Genomic DNA, 20,167 nt, shown 5'->3' with positions numbered 1-20,167 from the left:
ATGCGCATTTTTGCCTTAATCGCTCCGTTGCGAAAATCGTCAATGAGCGAACAACTCGGAATCACCCCCACTGAATGGATCTGTAGGATATTTTCTATCGTGCAGTAATGTGTTGCTATGTTTCTGTTGTCTGTCAAATTAAGCTGATAGTCCAATACTGACAGTCAGGGACAAAATATAGCAGAAGACAAATTGTCCTAAACTCTGTCTATAAATTAAATACACAAGGAGGTTGCTAACTAATGCGTTGTTGGCTGTGTTAAAAATTATGTCAAACACCCTGCACTGGCATGTGTATAAACATGTTGCTGAATTAATATTTTTCGAAATATGTTGCTGTTAAGCCACATGTTTCATAACCTAGAATGCGGAGTGGATATTATTTGGAAAATGTAAGCTTAATGATAGATAGCATAAAATTATTCATAGTGAGCACGATTTGTGTCTGACTTCCTCTCTAAAAGAAAAACCTTTTAAAAACATAAAGCAAACTGATAGGTAACAGAACTAGACAATTTGCATGCTATTAGAAAATTATGGGAAACTACTGTACATTGACTTATTATTTGACCTGCTCCAAAATTTGTACCTCGACTATACACAACTGCTTTTGGTCATGAAAAACTCATAAGAGACTCTTCTCCTGCTTGGGATTGAAATTTACAGCTGCCATGGTTAGTACAATGTTAGATAATGTGATAGCATTGGTGGTGGTGGGGTAATCAGAATGAGCTGTACAGTAGCTAGCACAATTTAATATACTTCTCTGTCATCACTGCTACTGGGGCTGTAGGAATATTGGGCCTAACAGGAAGAAACTATCCCAGGAGGCCCGCCGCCATTTTAGTGATCACAGCGGCTGTGTGTGACATCATGCAGCAGCCTCGATCATGCCCCATCATGCCAACGGTTTGCCTGTTGCCACCCTTTTTTCCATCACTGCCCATGGAACGCTCTGTCTCCGCCTTGAAAATGTTGCAATGCTGCCCACCCTCAGAAAATGAAGGCACATGCGCCGGACAGGCCCAAAGCATGTGCCCGCATTCTCATCGTAGTTTTTGCAGTTGGATCACATATTGTCATACAACCTGAATCAGGCCCAATGTTTGAAATCCCCTTGCCCCACCCCCATCCTGAGTCCTGCCCCATCCCAGAGTGTGAGGTCCCATCTTCCTTCCCCTTTCAAGTGTCCCCACCATGTGTCCTGCTTCCTCCTGCTATGTCTGGCTTGTCTTCTTCTCTGCAGGCAGCAGCCATTGTGTGAGAGAACATAGAGCTTTCTGCAATGCTGCAATCAAAGATAAGTATCTGTGTACTTATTCATGCTAAGTGTCTCGGGGGTGTATGTTATGTTATCTGGTAGGAGAGGTAGGTTAGGTGGTGTAGTGATGTAGCATGAGGTTGTGTACTGATATATTTTTAGGGGGTGAGGTGGGTTAAGGGCTTTAATATTGTATCCAGGGTGTTGTGCAGTAACATTTTATGTGGAGGGGTATATTACTATAGTGGCGTAATTAACTTTTTTCTGTTAGGTCATGTTGAAGTGACTTGGTAATTATAAATATACTTTATATATTAAAACAATGTAATTTGCACTTTAAAAGGCGGCGTGCTTGTTTACCAAATTTTTATATATGACCGAGCACCTTCACATTGGATAGTAAGTGTGTTGTGCAGTTTGGAGTTTGGGATTTGACTGAATATATATATATATATATATATATATATATATAGGTAAGGAATAAAGGCGGCACTCAGACAGGCTTCATATGCAGTATGAAAAGGTCAGCTTTATTCAACCGACATGTTTCGGCGCTCAACCCCTTCCTCAGGGCCTCAACAACCCTTGCTGAACCACAAATGATACATATATACACCAACATTAACAATCAATCAGAGAAACCTAATGTGACTCACCTGCTCAGCAGCGCCATCCTGTCCGTCCGGACGCTCAGCAGCGCTCCCTCTTCACCCATCCATGACGTCATCAAACTGAGCCTGGAGTCCGTCGCCATGCCAACTCACAGGCCCGTTCGTTCGTCGATAAGGGATGTACTTCGGGTCTCACGCTGCCGGCCCGTGACGTCATCCGGCAGCGCGTCGCAGGGCAGTAGCTAAGCAACCAAAATACAATCGTGAAAAAAACAAAAAACAAAAGTGAAAACATGAAAAAGATAACTGTTACAGCTCATTGCACAAAATAGATAAATCCTAGCCTAAAAGACATATAAATATGTAGTATGTAAGCATGGGGCCGTAAATAGAATTTAAACATGGGAAAGTATCATTGGAGCTAGCTAAAACAGTGTAAGAGAGGTAACACCATTCTCATACTAATCATGCTGGTTAGAGTAACTCTTACACATAGTAGTGGTCTGGGAAAAGTGGGGTTAAAGTTAACTGACTGAACCCTATAAGGGCTGGATTAGAGAAAACACTGTAGACCGAGGTTTTCATTCAGACCACGAGGGGATAGTGTGCCCAGCTTATGAATCCACCTGGATTCACGTTGTAGAAGGGCTCGATCCCTATCTCCTCCTCTCATCAATTTGGGGACGTGATCAATCAGGATGGCTCGGATACTGGCCATCCCATGTTTAAACGTCAGACAGTGGCGGGCAAAAGGTTGATCACTACTAACTTTCTCAAAGGCTTTTTTTATAGCGCTTCTGTGTAGCGCCATACGTTCCCGAAACTGACGTACGGTCTTGCCAACATAAGCAAGGCCGCACGGACAAGTCAATAAATACACGACATGGGTAGAAGTGCATGTGAGACGGTACTTTATGGCTAGCTTCTTCCCAGTAAGGGGGTGATTGAACGAACCCCCTGTCATAAGCGTGTTACAGGTGGCACATCCAAGACATCTGAAGCAGCCCAACTTTGTTCTTAAAAAATGTGTCTCCTGTGCCCCAGTCAAGCGTGTAACATTGAGTTTGACTATATGGTCACAGAGGGCGCCCAGTCCCAAACTTCCCTGGGTTAATAGATTTTCGACAGCCACCAAAAAGAGGGTATGTAGGGCCAAATCACTGTGGCCCATTATCCAAACTGAGGGAGCACTATCGTCTCTGGCGAATACGTCGCTTTTACCTAGCTACACCAGGGGTAGGAACATTGGTGACCATATAGTCAATCTGGATGTTACACGCTTGACTGGGGCACAGGAGACATTTTTTAAGAACAAAGTTGGGCTGCTTCAGATGTCTTGGATGTGCAACCTGTAACACGCTTATGACAAGGGGTACGTTCAATCACCCCCTTACTGGGAAGAAGCTAGCCATTAAGTACCATCTCACATGAACTTCTACCCATGTCGTGTATTTATTGACTTGTCCGTGTGGCCTTGCTTATGTTGGCAAGACCGTACGTCAGTTTCGGGAACGTATGGCGCTACACAGAAGCGCTATAAAAAAAGCCTTTGAGAAAGGTAGTAGTGATCAACCTTTTGCCCGCCACTGCCTGACGTTTAAACATGGGGTGGCCAGTATCCGAGCCATCCTGATTGATCACGTCCCTAAATTTATGAGAGGGGGAGATAGGGATCGAGCCCTTCTACAACGTGAATCCAGGTGGATTCATAAGCTGGGCACACTATCCCCTCGTGGTCTGAATGAAAACCTCGGTCTACAGTGTTTTCTCTAATCCAGCCCTTATAGGGTTCAGTCAGTTAACTTTAACACCAGTTTTCCCAGACCACTACTATGTGTAAGAGTTACTCTAACCAGCATGATTAGTATGAGAATGGTGTTACCTCTCTTACACTGTTTTAGCTAGCTCCAATGATACTTTCCCATGTTTAAATTCTGTTTACGGCCCCATGCTTACATACTACATATTTATATGTCCTTTAGGCTAGGATTTATCTATTTTGTGCAATGAGCTGTAACAGTTATCTTTTTCATGTTTTCACTTTTGTTTTTTGTTTTTTTCACGATTGTATTTTGGTTGCTTAGCTACTGCCCTGCGCCGCGCCGCCGGATAACGTCACGTGCCGGCAGCGTGAGACCCGAAGTACAGCCCTTATCGACGAACGAATGGGCCTGTGAGTTGGCATGGCGACGGACTCCAGGCTCAGTTTGATGACGTCATGGATGGGCGATGAGGGAGCGCTGCTGAGTGTCCGGACTGACAGGATGGCACCGCTGAGCAGGTGAGTCACATTAGGATTCTCTGATTGATTGTTTGTTAATGTTGGTGTATATATGTATCATTTGTGGTTCAGCAAGGGTTGTTGAGGCCCTGATTAAGGGGTTGAGCGCCGAAACATGTCGGTTGAATAAAGCTGACCTTTTCATACTGCATATGAAGCCTGTCTGAGTGCCGCCTTTATTCCGTACCTATACATGGAGGATTTGTTCCCCTGGGAAGGCACCACAGCACATTACCCAGTTTTAGACGAGTGCCGGGACTTTTGCAAGCATATATATATATATATATGTGTATAGTGTGAACCAACAGCTCCAGAGATACAGCAGAAATACTTAGTATGTCGTTTATGGATGTGCCCCAAAAAAACACATCTAGTCACTATAAACCACTCCCCTCTATATATGGGGCGTCTGCTAGATCTTAAATACGACCCGCACTTGTACGTGTGCAGTAAGAGTAAAAATTGGAAAAAGTGGATGAGATCCAAGCGACCTTAGGTGGTACAAAATCTAAGTGACTATGCAAAAGATTTCTCAAAACAGAGAGATTTATTACAAAGAACGTTTAGGACAATTGTACATATAAAAAAAGGATTTAAACATAAAAATATACCATATAAGAATGTTTTAAAAACTGTTTTCAAATTGTTTAAAAAACATTCTAAAAGGCATGTAAAAGACAAGGTACAGTAGTGCTAAAAATATTTTTTTGCTGAAAATGAGTAATAAAAGAGGCTAAAATTATACAGAAAAATTCATATATATAAAAATTCGGTATAGCAAAAAAAAAAAAAAAAAAAGCAGCTTATCTGAGGATACCAATAGTAGCAGGAATCACTGAACGCGTTTCGTCTGGTCTGACTTCATCAAGGGGTGATGAAGTCAGACCAGACGAAACGCGTTGGGTGATTCCTGCTACTATTGATATCCTCAGATAAGCTGCTTTTTTTTTTGCTATACCGAATTTTTATATATATGAATTTTTCTGTATAATTTTAGCCTCTTTTATTACTCATTTTCAGCAAAAAAAAACTTTTTAGCACTACTGTACCTTGTCTTTTACATGCCTTTTAGAATGTTTTTTAAACAATTTGAAAACAGTTTTTAAAACATTCTTATATGGTATATTTTTATGTTTAAATCCTTTTTTTATATGTACAATTGTCCTAAACGTTCTTTGTAATAAATCTCTCTGTTTTGAGAAATCTTTTGCATAGTCACTTAGATTTTGTACCACCTAAGGTCGCTTGGATCTCATCCACTTTTTCCAATATATATATATATATATATATATATATATATATATTACACATATATATATATATATATATATATATATATATATACACACACACAACAGCAGCAGGTCCGGCTCTCCCTTCGAGTAATACTATAATGCGCCGGATGCCTACACTGAATGGAGATCATAGGCAACGGGAGGTGCGGCACTCCTGGTGACGAAAATAACTCAGCAAATTTCAGGTCATAGCGACAACGTTTCTATGCCTTTAATATTGCATTTTACAAGTGACTTACCTAAATACTCAGTGCATATTCCCCACGTGCTTTCACTTCCGGAAAACAGGACATCCGCCCGTGTCCGTGGGCACATCCCCCTGACGTCAGCTGAAGCAGTGTCAATATCCTGTGACCGTAACCATGGCAACATATACACAGATACAGAGTCATATCAAATAGATAATAACAGATATAACTAACCAGTGGGCCATGCTAGTGCATCATACTCGACAATCCTAACATGTAGTGTCTATATACATCCACTATGTAAATAATCTATAATATATACTCACAAGCGACATACTTGTAACTGAATCAAGATATACATAGGCGGGCATATAAGCAATTACAACCAAACAAATATACCAAGACAAATATCACCACTGCAGTAGGTAATAATATGGGCATTACATAAAGGCATTCAAACCCTGATGTTCATTGAGACCCCTAGGCTGGAGTGTACCCAGATGGTGAATCCATCTGGTCTCCAGTTGGAGCAACCTAAGGCCCCTGTCACCCCCTCGTATAGATACAGGTGCATGATCAATCATGCGGTATCACAATGATAGAAGTGAATGCCCGCCAGGCAAAAATGCCTGGCCACCGGCTGATCACTGGTACCCTTAGCGATAGCCACATTAATGCCGACCTGTGGGCTGCCATACGCTCTTTAAACATACGCTCAGTTTTGCTTATATATGACAGCCCACAGGGGCATAATAATTGGTAGACCACAAATTTAGAGTTACATGACAAAGTATGGTTGATACACATTGTATGGCCAGTAAGTGGGTGCTGAAGTATATTACCACTAATTAGAAACTGGCAAGTAGTGCATGTGCACCTAATGCAGCCCCTAGGTTTAGCATGGGGTGTACTACTAGAAGACCCCGTGATATCTGGTTTGACAAGGATATCCCTTTAATTTTTACATCTAGTATAACATGACAACAATTTGGTCTGACCCAAATCCAACTCATGATCTGTTTGGACAATATTCCATAATTCTTTAGAAATGCTATAAATACCTCTACAAGCAGGGCTGTTCTGTCCTACCCAAGGCAGCATCTTAGTACTTGCTTTACTAGTGGGTTCACCATAAAGCAATTGTGCACACTGAACAGATAGAGCTTTGTTTTTAGCTTCCTCCAGTACATTGCAGGGGTACCCACGGGCCTGAAATTTATCAAGCAACTCATTCATCTGCATCTCAGCCAGTGCTGCATCTGAAGTGATTCTACGAATCCTAATCAGCTGGGAGTATGGCAGTCCACGTTTCAAAGGCGTAGGGTGAAAACTATGGTAATGCAACAAATTGTTATGGTCAGTTGGTTTACTAAACAAAGAAGTTTGAACACTCCTATCAACAACAGAAATCTGTACATCTAAATAATTGACAAACTGTTTACTCATGGAGCTGGTAAACTTAACAGGGCGGTCACATCTATTGTGATCATTTATAATCTCCTCAAGGCGTTCTTGTGTGCCTTTCCATAGGATGAGCAGGTTGTCAATATAACGATAATACACGATGATATCATCAGAAATAGAGAGATCATCAAAAAATATGTGGTCTACCATTTGTTATGCCCCTGTGGACTGTCATATATAGACAAAACTGAGCATATGTTTAAAGAGTGTATGGCAGCCCACAGGTCAGAAATTAAGGTGGCTATCGCTAAGGGTACCAGTGATCATCCGGTGGCCAGGCATTTTTGCCTGGCGCGGCATTCACTTGTATCATTCCGATACCGCATGATTGAGCATGTACCTGTATCTACACGAGAGGTCGACAGGGGCCTTAGGTTGCTCCAACTGGAGACGAGGTGGATTCACCGTCTGGCTACTCTCCAGCTTAGGGGTCTCAATGAACATCAGAGTTTGAATGCCTTTATGTAATGCCCATATTATTACCTACTGCAGTGGTGATATTTGTCTTGGTATATTTGTAGTGTTGATATTTGTCTTGGTATATTTGTTTGGTTGTAATTGCTTATATGCACGCCTATGTATATCTTGATTCAGTTACAAGTATGTTGCTTGTGAGTATATATTGTAGATTATTTACATAGTGGATGTATATAGACACTACATGTTAGGATTGTCGAGTATGATGCACTAGCACGGCCCACTGGTTAGTTATATCTGTTGTTATCTATTTGATATGAATCTGTATCTGTGTGTATGTTGCCATGGTTATGGTCACAGGATATTGACACTGCTTCGGCTGACATCAGGGGGATGCACCCATGCACGCGGGTGGATGTCCCATTTTCTGGAAGCACGTGGGAGATATGCATTGGGTATTTAGGTAAGTCACTTGTCTGTATTTGTTTGACCTGATGAAAATGCCATATTAAAGGCATTGAAATGTCTCTATGACCTGAAGTTTGCGAAGTTATTTTCATCACCAGGAGTGCTGCAACTCCTGTTGCCTATATATATATATATATATATATATATACATACACTGCTCAAAAAAATAAAGGGAACACTTAAACAACACAATGTAACTCCAAGTCAATCACACTTCTGTGAAATTAAACTGTCCACTTAGGAAGCAACAGTGATTGACAATGAATTTCACATGCTGTTGTGCAAATGGAATAGACAACAGGTGGAAATTATAGGCAATTAGCAAAACACCCCCAATAAAGGAGTTGTTCTGCAGGTGGTGACCACAGACCACTTCTCAGCTCCTATGCTTTCTGGCTGATGTTTTGATCACTTTTGAAAGCTGGCGGTGCTTTCACTCTAGTGGTAGCATGAGACGGAGTCTACAACCCACACAAGTGGCTCAGGTAGTGCAGCTCATCCAGGATGGCACATCAATGCGAGCTGTGGCAAGAAGGTTTGATGTGTCTGTCAGCGTAGTGTCCAGAGCATGGAGGCGCTACCAGGAGACAGGACAGTACATCAGGAGACGTGGAGGAGGCCGTAGGAGGGCAACAACCCAGCAGCAGGACCGCTACCTCCACCTTTGTGCAAGGAGGAACAGTAGAAGCACTGCCAGAGCCCTGCAAAATGACCTCCAGCAAGCCACAAATGTGCATGTGTCTACTCAAATGATCAGAAACAGACTCCATGAGGGTGGTATGAGGGCCCGACGTCCACAGGTGGTGGTTGTGCTTACAGCCCAACACCGTGCAGGATGTTTGGCATTTTCCAGAGAATACCAAGATTGGCAAATTTGCCACTGGTGCCCTGTGCTCTTCACAGATGAAAGCAGGTTCTCACTGAGCACATGTGACAGACTCTGGAGACGCCAAGGTGAACGTTCTGCTGCCTGCAACATCCTCCAGCATGACCGGTTTGGCAGTGGGTCAGTAATGGTGTGGGTGGCATTTTTTGGGGGGGCCGCACAGCCCTCCATGAGCTCACCAGAGGTAGCCTGATTGCCATTAGGTAACGAGATGAGATCCTCAGACCCCTTGTGAGACCATATGCTGGTGCAGTTGGCCCTGGGTTCCTCCTAATGCAAGACAATGCTAGACCTCATGTGGCTGGAGTGTGTCAGCAGTTCCTGCAAGATGAAGGCATTGATGATATGGACTGGCCCACCCATTCCCCAGACCTGAATCCAATTGAGCACATCTGGGACATCATGCCTCGCTCCATCCACCAACGCCAGGTTGCACCACAGACTGTCCAGGAGTTGGCGGATGCTTTAGTCCAGGTCAGGGAGGAGATCCCTCAGGAGACCATCCGCCACCTCATCAGGAGCATGCCCAGGCGTTGTAGGGAGGTCATACAGGCACGTAGAGGCCACACACACTACTGAGCCTCATTTTGACTAGTTTTAAGGACATTACATCAAAGTTGGATCAGCCTGTAGTGTGTTTTTCCACTTTAATTTTGAGTGTGACTCCAAATCCAGACCTCCATGGGTTAATAAATTTGATTTTCATTGATAATTTTTGTGATTTTGTTGTCAGCACATTCAACTATGTAAAGAACAAAGTATTTAATAAGAATATTTCATTCATTCAGATCTAGGATGTGTTGTTTAAGTGTTCCCTTTATTTTTTTGAGCAGTGTGTGTATATATATATATATATATATATATATTTATCAACAACAATTGGCATGCCTAGAACATGAATTGCTGGCAGCTTGCTCCGGTGCCTGACCTGAACCAAATCCAATATGCTCAATGACAGCTGGACGGCACTCAGGAGACTCTCAATAATCAAATAAGACAAGCACCATGGTTTCGGAGATGGCTCTCTTTTATCAAGACAATTATACAATAAAAAACACATCTATAAATACCTTACAATGTACCCCTGCTGAACGCTCGCTCCCGCTCCCACGGGTGATCTGGTGACACCACAAGTGTATGCCAGCAGCCACAAACCGTCACCCCCTGGGGGCAGGGGCCGTCAGGTAAATAAACACATTAGTTGGTCCGAGCCTCTTCCCTCCAATGCTGCATGGATCGCAGAACAATGTAGGTCAATTCTTTCCTTAAACTGTCGTGTAGTTTTGCCTACTTCAGTCCAGATTTTAGCTGAGTCTATTGAAAGTCACAACTAATCACTTTAACTTGTCTACTACCTTTAAAAATGTGTTTATTTCAGTAGGTCGTGGCTCCTGATGCCAGCAAGTGGCCAGGCAATAGATGGGAGTCTGGGGTTACATTAGGAGCCATTTGGAATATGCACTGTTCATGATTACCAGAACTTGGAATGTTATACTTCTGTCTTAGGAACAGCCTGTAAAACATGACCTGTAAAACCTGCATGTACAGCTGTATCATGCCTGAGGTGGAAATAAAGTGTGTTGGGTTATACTCTGTCAGTGTGATTCCTGTCACTATGTGTGTGTGTGTGTGTGTGTGTGTGTGTGTGTGTGTGTGTGTGTGTGTGTGTATATATATATATATATATATATATATATATGGGGGGGAAGTAGTAATGACACATGTGAGCTGATGAGATGCTGTACTATTGTTTTACACCCCACTAGCTATCAAATCTTTGTGGATCTGAAGAATGAAAGAAACTAGCTATCCAGGAAAAGAGATCAGTGGTTTTAAAAGGCAAATGTTAAACACATGTTTTTAATGGATTTTTTGTTTTTTTACTTATTTCCACTTTTATGTAGGGGTATTTTTGTGTTTGTATGTGTATTGCTAAATGCTGCACCTCTGAGTCCTTTGAGGATGCCCTGCTTTTTTGGTTTGTACTGGGAAGACTCTGCGTATGATTGAACCAGCACAGGTAATCTATTAAAATATTATTTTCATATTGTGGGGCATATTATGTAATTTGGCCGACGCTGGGGCATATTAAATAATTTGGGGGCTAACTGGGGCAAATTATATGATATGAGGGCACATTGTAGTGAATAATAAGGATTGGGGTCCTGTTGTGGTATATAATTTGAATTGGAGTCTCTCTGCAGAGTATAGTGTGAATTGAGAGCACTCTTTTGCATAATGTGTGCAGGAAGTAAAAGCATAATTTTGCACCTGGGCCCACCACTCACTAGTCCTGCCTCTGACCTGTTGTATGTGGTGTAGTTAATATGTATTCAAATAATTCTGGTTAAGAAAATCCTCAAATATTATCCATTCAATTGGTCTGTTTCAGCACTTGACATGCAGAGTTTAACGTCATGTGCCCACATGTAAAGATAACTGTTCACTGAAAGTCCAACATTATAAGTACAACATGTGGGTGAAGTGGTAAAAAGGATAATTTAAGCAAAAATATAAGAAAAACATATTAAATGCTGTACATAGGACTGGTGCTAGGGTGTTTGGTGCCCTCCTGCATGCTATAGACGTGTGCCCTCCTACAAATGAGACAGTGGATGATGCTAGAGATCAGCTGTGGGTGATGCTTGGGAGAGACAAAGGGTGACACTGTGGAGAGAAAGTGGATGACAGGTTGTGGGTGACACTGGGGAGAGGTAGAAGGAGACAAGGAGAATCAGACAGGGAGAGGGAGTGGGTGATGAGGCGAAGCAGGGGGTGATGGGGAGAGGGTTAATGGGAGAGGCAGAGTGTGACAGGAGGTTACATGGAGAGGTATACTGTGACATAGAGATGGTAACAGTAGAGAGATGGTGAAATATAGTTCACTATAAAATAGATGATACACTAATAAGTATTTATCTCTACAGTAAAGGCATCTAAGTACTGTTATAATGTATTTTGAGGTGATCTTTAGTTGTTAGAACAGCGTGGTAACCATGGCGATGCTGACAGTGATGTTTATAGTGATCTAACACGTACTTCCGGTCAGGTGATCAGAACATGCGTTCCAAACACCGGAAGTGCGGCGCAGTGGAAGGCATGCCGCTTTCTCATTGCTCAGACACATGGAGCACTGTGGAATACACACACACGATTTTGGTATGTGTTTGTATGTGCTAGTTTGTAATGTATGTGATGTGTTTACACAAGTTTTTAGTGCTTGTTACACTTTTTAGATATATCATCAGGTGTTTCCTGTTGGCTGATTAGGGGGAGAGCTATATGGGTATATATTTGAGCTACCTGTGTTGGTCTGTGATCTTTACAAAGGTCCTCACATGGGACCGAATTGTTGATACCGCTATGCTGATTTTCTGACGTTAAGATAATAAAAGGCTTAAGAACACTGGTGAGTGATCCTGATATCATTGATATATATATATATATATATATATATATAAATGTAAACTACACTTTATGTCCTATGGATATATGAAAGTACACAGTGCATGCTACATTCACAAAGTCACATTTTAACTTTTTGCAGCCGTTGAAAATCTATTAAAGTTCAACTTGGTTGATTTGCTGTTTCTTTGTGAAAAAGATGTGATTTTACAAATCAGAAATGTATTAACGATCAAGTCACATAGATGTTATATGTGAAATGTTACTATGTATTCCAAATTTCAGTAAATAACCATCATCACAAACATCACTAAAATAACATTGGTATCTAAAGAAATAGCACATTTCCTAAGAATCGTCTTTGCAATGCGCACAAATTTGCACCAAAAGTGCACCTCTTTGAACAAAATCAATGCACTGGTTTTTTGATCATCTTGACATTTGAAAAACATTTTTTTGGTCTAAGCTCCATCAAAAGCCCCACTGAAATTGCTAAAAAATTGCACCTAAATGCAACACTTCCAAAAGCAACAGGTGCAAACCATTATAATTAAGACTAAACCAATCAGAATGCTAATAAAAGCCCACCAAGTAACCTGTAGCACACACATTCAACACCCTTTTCTGGATTTGCTGTAGTCTGCATCCAGGCACTGATTTCATGTGTCCTGCACCAGCTGATTGATTGTGAATTTTGTCGCATTACAGCGACTTGTAGAGCAAATTGAGCCATGAGTTGATTTGTGCTGGCATGTGACTTGTGAGTTATTCTCTTGTGAGAATGGCTCATTGCCCATGGGATTGGAGTTGCCTGCAGGATGGGGAAGGGCTTCTGACACTGAATGGCTGATTTAGCAGTAACATTTTTTTACCTGTCTTTAGCAGCAGCAGCACTGGGGGATCAGATTGGTGTTGAGGTTATTGATGCTGCTGCTCTGCTGCTGCCTGTCATACAGATTGACAGGCACCACAGCAGTGGATGGCAGTGGAACAAGGAGTGCACCTCTGTAGCACTGCACATCCCTGCATTGCTGACCTCACTAATCACATTGCTCTGGCCCTGGCAGTACATCTTGGAAAAACCCCAAACAGGAAGATTATGTAGAGAAAGTTACATATATGTACTGTATAAATGCCCAAAAGTTTCTGCTGGCCACGCACCTTTAGGCTGATTCATACACTTTATACAAAACTTTACTTTTGAGAAAATGACAAGATGAACAATGAGGACCTTAATTCACTAATTTGGAAGAAAACCCAGAAGAGCATGGTGGGAGTATTATCCTTAATCTGTTTAAATGTCTTTTTGTAGATCTTTCTCTGTCAAATTTCCAGATATGTGCTCTAACCAATTTTTTATTCAACATCAGTAAGATATAATACAGTTGGATGGCATTCTGAAATAAATCTTCAATCTTCAATTGTCTTTTGTATGCAAATCTGTTAAGCTTGTTCCATGTGTCTTGCTTTAATTTAAGATTCTTGTAGTCATTATTTGATTGTTGCAAGATTTAATGGGATGTGGTGCAAATATTATTTTAAGCAATCCTGGCAGGTTGGGTGATCAAGGCCTTAGGGATTATTTGGCAACATGTGCACACCATTTACAGTAATACATTCCAACGTATGTCCATTGTTAAAAAAAAAAAATAGTGTATGATTCCATTAAAAATGTTCTTGGCTATGCCAAGATATAATGCATAGTGGTTACTCTAATAGCATTTGAAAGTCAGTAAAGTTAACCCTATATCATGCTTACATCACTAATACTTATGGATAATGTCATGGAACTGGAGTATTTGGTAATATATTGGTTTGGTTCTTTCAGAGTCAGGATTACCATGGTGCAAAGGGACTTTGCCTGCCATGTATGTGATCTTTGTTACAAACTCCACTCAATCCTACGTTAAGCCTTGTTTTCCCAATGTGCCAGCTATGATTATTGATACAGGTATTGAAACATATCCAGTACAGTATATTACTGCCATGGTTTGCAGCACATCATAGAAATATCTGGTTATTTTTAGTACAATGAAGTCACTAATAATTTAAAACTTTCAGTCACAGCCACATTTACTGCATTGTACCATTATGAGTAATATAAATCTTAAATAAGCAAGTAGATTCCCAGCATTCTCAAGTTGTTCTGCCTTTTACTGACATATAAATTTAATCAATGAATGAGCATCTGTCAGGTGTCAATCAGAAAAGAACAGAAACAAAAAAGAACATGGGGTGGGGGTGTAATAAGGTGTGAGAATCAGAAAGTGAGACTTTTTGTGAGCGTTATCCTGTTTTATTAAAGTAGCAATCATTTACATTGCAAAACCAAATTGATTTTGCCATGTAAATGATTGCCACTTATAAAAAAAAACAGGTGAACTCTCAAAAAATCTCTCACTTTCTATTTCTCACACCCTATTACATTCCCCCCAAGTGGTTTCCTGTGGTACCTCTAGAAAAAGTGGCAGCTTTTTTTGTTATTACTGTTATTAATAATTTTTTATCTTTTGTCTGTTGTAAATAAATTTTATTCCTGCACTCGTTCCATTGCTCATGCTCATTCACTGTAACAGACCTTGGCAGGCATGCAGCACAGCACTGGCAGCTTTGATATTCTTTAAAAGCAGTTTATTATTTTACAAGCAGTTAACCTTTTAGCTAAGGGAAAACCTTTTGTGCTTAGTTATCATTGATTGGGGATATGCATAGAAATAAAAAATGGTGTTTCCTTTAAAGGATCTAATAATTAGTTTCATTATAATTGTGGAGTCTCTTTCTTATAGAACTACCTTGTAAAAGAAAGACTAAGTAATTGATCATTTAGCAGGAAATTTAATAAAACAACAAAAGTTATAAAATGTAAAAAACTAATGATACTCTAATATTTTTATGCATTGGAAAAGTGCCTGTAGAGTAACTGTAGTGCACACTTCAGTTTGTCTGCTACACAGAAATGTGACATAATTTACATTTCTAAATTAATATAATTGTAATGGTAATTAAAGATTCTCATTAAAAGGTGCAAATGTCTCCCTTGTGTTCGCAGTAAAACTGCACTTGGGAATTCAAGTGGTTATACAAAAAAATCAATAATCTGCCATTTTATAATTAAAAGTAAAAATAAATGTTAGAGGGAAATGTGCTAAATTAGGAAAATTACTTAAGGAAAGATTGAAAATATTGATTTTAATTTACCAAATATGTGAACTCCTTATGCCCTCTAAGGGAAGACAATTAAAAGTTAGGTTGTTAATTCTTCATAAACTTGAAAATAAAATCAATTATTATGAAACAGAAACATTAAGTTATTTCTAATTTAAGCAAAGTAATTTCTAAACATGTACATCAAACCTAACTGGAACTTAATTATTTACCTAGAATATTTAAGCAATCTGTCTTAAATACTATTGTAGGGCAATGTTTTAATGCTTGTGATTTTAATGCTACTAAACTATAGTTAGAGATAAATTAAGTTTGACTTTTACAATTTAGCTAAAATTCTCATTTAGAATACCATTTGCAGAATTTTTTTTCTGTATGATCAGCAAAAGTAAAACAAGCTACTGAGCAAGTTAAGGCTATACCAATATAGACTATTTTCTTGCTGCATGTTAAGGAGTCTGAAGTGCTGGCATCTCATAAGATTATACCCACATATACATTTTTCTTCCTGCACTTTGGATCTTTTATTGCGGCTTTTCAGTAGGCTATAAGATGTGTCCAAAAATGGCAAGAAAAAATGTACTGTATGCACTTTTTTTTCCCAATGCAGGGCAAATACAGAAAAGTGCAGAGAATGCACATAATGCTTACTGCTGCTTTATTTCTAAGTCGACTATAGAGAAACTTGTTAAACATGACTACACTCAAAAGTGAACAGAAACAAGTGCAGGTTACCAAGCATATTATTATTATTATTATTATTATTATACTTTATTTATATGGTGCCACAAGGGATCCATAGCACCCATTACATAGCACATAATCAAGTGAGCAAACAAGAAAACACCACTTACAGTACAAGACAATATAGGACAGGTATAGAAAATCCAGGGTTAGGTGCCATCAAAGAGAGTATGGAATAAAGGATAGTGTAAGTAAGAAAAGGAAAGGCACATGAGGAAAGAAGTCCCTGCTCTTGTGAGCTTACAATCTAAAAGCTGAGGGGCTAACAGACTGGAGTGACACAGAAGGGGTAGACAGTGAGCATAGACAAGATGATCAGGAGGAGAGTTGGCTGGGCTTGGTGAAGAAGTGGGTCTTGAGAGCCCATTTGAAGTTTTGTAGAGAGGTGGAGAGTTGGATGGGGAGAGGTTGAGCATTCCAGAGATAGGGAGCAGCACATGCAAAATATTGTAGCTAGGAGTCAGAGGAGGTAATCAGTTGGCAGGAGAGACGGCGTGCATTAGCAGAGCGAAGAGGACGGGTGGGAATGTAAAGAGAGATAAGGTCAGAGATGTAAGAGGGAGAAGAGTGGGTGAGGGTTTTGCAGGTGAGTGTGAGAAGTTTGAATTGGATTCTGAATGGGTAGGGTAGCCAGTTCGGGTCCTGCAAGAGAAAGGATGTGGAAGTAGTACGTTTGGTGAGGAAGATGAGATGGGCAGCAGCACTGAGGATAGATTGAAGTAAAGAGAGGCATTTTTGAGGGAGGCCAGATAGGAGGAGATTGCAGTAATTCAATTTGGAGATGACCAGTGAGTGGATGAGGGTTTTAGTAGCATCCTGGGTGAGAAAGGGTCTAATCCTGGAGATGTTTTTGAGCTGGAAATGGCAGGTTTATGAGAGATACTGAATGTGTGGTTTGAAGGAGAGGGAGGAGTCAAGGATTACCCCAAGACATCTCACTTGGGGGCTAGAGAATATAGTTGTGCCATCAATGGATAATGAAATTGTGGGAGGTGAGGTTATACAGGAGGGAGGGAAGATAATCAGCTCAGTCTTAGACATGTTAAGTTTAAGAAAGCGCTGGGACATCCAGGAGGATATAGCAGAGAGACAGTTGGGGATACGAGTGAGGAGAGCAGGGAAGAGGTCATGGGAGGAAAGGTAGATTTGAGTATCATCAGCGTAGAGATGATACTTTAAATCAAAAGAGCTAATGAGCTCACCTAATGAGGATGTGTAGAGAGAGAGAGAAAAGAGATACCCAAGAACAGAACCTAGAGGAAGTGGGGGGAGGTGGAGTCATGAGAGGAGAAAAAGAAGGAATGGTCAGAAAGGTAGGACAGCCAGGAGGGAGCAGTATCACACAAACCAAGGGAGTAAAGGATTTGCAGGAGGAGAGGGTGGTCTACAGTGCCAAAAGCAGCAGTTAGGTCAAGGACAATAAGCAGAAAGTAGTGGCCCCTGGATTTAGCAGCAAGGAGGTCATTGCAGACTTTTGTGAGGGCAGTTTCAGTGGAGTGCTGAGGATGGAAACCAGACTGTAAAGGGTCAAGCAGTGAGTGGGAAGAAAGAAAGACAGTGAGGCAGTTGGAGACAATACTCTCAATGAGTTTGGAGGCAAAAGGGAGAAGAAAGATGGGTCGGTAGTTGGAGAGATTGGTTGGATCAAGGGTAGGTTTTTTAAGAATAGGGGAGACAAGTGCATGCTTGAAGACAGAAGGGCCAGTGCCTGATGAGAGTGAGAGATTGATTAGATGGGCAAGATGGGAACAGGCAGAAGAAAAGAGGAAGTGGAGAAGGTGGGAGGGAATAGGGTCAAGTGGGGAAGTGGAAGGGGGTGAGGACTGGATGAGGACCATGACTTCCTCTCCAGATACAGGAAAGAAACATGTCAGAGTTGATAGGAGGGAAGGAGAGGTGGGGTTGATAAATGGAGGGTGGTTGCTCAGGTTCTGGTGGGATGTTGTGTCCTGATGAATGAAGTTAATTTTGGATGTGAAGTAGGTGACAAAGTCAAGAACAGAAAGTGAAGAGGGGAGTTGAGGCGGGGGTGGGCAGAGGAGCAAGTTGACAGTGGCAAAGGGGCGCCTGGGGTTTGAGGATTGGGAGGAGATGACGTATTTGAAGTAAGATTGTTTAGAGAGGTTAAGGGCAGCAAAGTAGGATGAGAGCATAAATTCGTAGTGGAGGAAGTCAGTCTTATTGCGTGATTTCCTCCACTGTCGCTCAGTGGTACATGAGCATTTTTGCAGATATCTGGTGCATTTTGTGTGCCATAGATGAGGTGTTGATCTGCGAGGGTGAATAGTCTATTGTGTCCAAATGCCAGAATATTTAAAATGAGCTCTGAGTGTTACCTTCCCGCAATGCATGTAAAAAAATAAATAAAAGGTAACTGCTTTGTTTGAATGATGAAAAAAATATGTTTTTTTAATTTCTTAATAATTGAAACTATTCTGGTTCTTATATTATTACAATCAGGAAACTCCAATACACATCTCGGTGCATAGAATAACATGTAATAAAGTGGATACAAAGTGTATTATTCATAACATACATATTATTTGGCTTTGTGCATAAAACACATCTTACTGCTCATCATGCTTAACAGTATACTGATAATATTTATTTTCAGCTGAACTATCCTGTATCATACAATCAAATACTGTACTGTCCAACAGTCCTAGCAAATTCTTACATTTTCCTATGTAAAACTATGGCAGGTAAAAGGAATATTGCGGTCTGTAGGAAGACTACATTATAATGCCCCTTTTACCTGTCACACCCAGTCTTTTTACTATGTAATTATGCTTTGATTTGCATATTATATATTGTTTTTATATTATGATACCCTTTTACTGTTTTCTATGTATGACTTGTATGGCGCTACATACACTTTGTGGTACCTTATAAAAAAGTAACTAGTAATAATAATACATTCCTTCAACTTTAGTCTAGTAATCTGTTGTATATTATGCACCATTCATAAAACAAAAAGTGCCTCACTACTTTATCATTTGTCATTGAATCAGCTAAGCTGAATGATTGAACAGAGAAAGAAATAACTGCATTATATTAAATATTTAATTGTGCTATATCACAGAAAATAAAATGGTTTCATACTTTTACCTTTTCACATACAGCCATCTTCCATACTTGCACATTTTGAAGGTTTGAAATTCATTTACCTGCTTTCAGCAGTAGCTAAGCTTATTTAAATGTTACACAGCATTATATATCTTGCAGTTGAAATGATAAGATCTCTACAGTTCAATTTTATAAATATCTTTTTTTCTATCAGAAGGGGTCAGTTCAGGTTTAATGCCTTTATCAAGTTACACTGATAGTCGACTAGCAGAGTCCCACTACATCACACAGACATCACATAATATGAGCAAATGACAAATTCCACATTAGGCCTTAAGGTATGAAGAGCAAAATGAAAAGTACCACTTCATATGCATCAAATATTCATTCTTAAATGTTAGCTTCAAGAACAAAGCTTCTGTGCATTAAATTCTGTGTGTACATTAATCAGCCTTGGTGCATAGATGTAAAAATTATACAGAATTTGATGGTGGGTGCTCAAAAGAATTTAAAGCAATATTAAATACTTTTTTTAATTATGACCATGACCATACCTTCTAAGTTCACTTTACTAGTTTTTGGGGGGGGGGGGGGGTTTCCTTGTTATTTTCTTTTTCAATAAACTGAGTAGGCTGTTTAGAAGACTTCTGTATTCCTTTTACAATGCTTAATGTTGATAATAAAAACACAAAATATTAATATAGTAATATAGTAGAACATCCAACCATACAAGATGACCCCTTCCATCAGGTACAAACTGTCCTGCTACTGGGGTTTCCACTTCATTTATGATTACCAATGTCTCACACTTAGGGATCTATTAATTAAGCAGTGAAAAGGGTGGAGAAGTGAGCCAGCGTAGAAGTTGCCCATGGCACTCAATCAGCTGCTCAGTATAATTTTATAGAATGAAAAT

At 40.2% G+C, this 20,167-nt stretch overlaps 1 protein-coding gene across 10 annotated transcripts in view; it reads right to left on the bottom strand.

Moving 5' to 3' along the window:
• RBFOX1 (RNA binding fox-1 homolog 1) overlaps positions 1-20,167 on the bottom strand; it is a 916,481-nt gene that overhangs the window by 234,398 nt on the left and 661,916 nt on the right. The window lies entirely within an intron of this gene.

The sequence above is a fragment of the Pseudophryne corroboree genome, chromosome 7, assembly GCF_028390025.1.
Source record: "Pseudophryne corroboree isolate aPseCor3 chromosome 7, aPseCor3.hap2, whole genome shotgun sequence".
NCBI classification, from domain to species: domain Eukaryota; kingdom Metazoa; phylum Chordata; class Amphibia; order Anura; family Myobatrachidae; genus Pseudophryne; species Pseudophryne corroboree.
The sequence above is the reverse complement of the archived record's forward strand: the minus strand, read 5'-3'. Positions and strand labels throughout refer to the sequence as shown.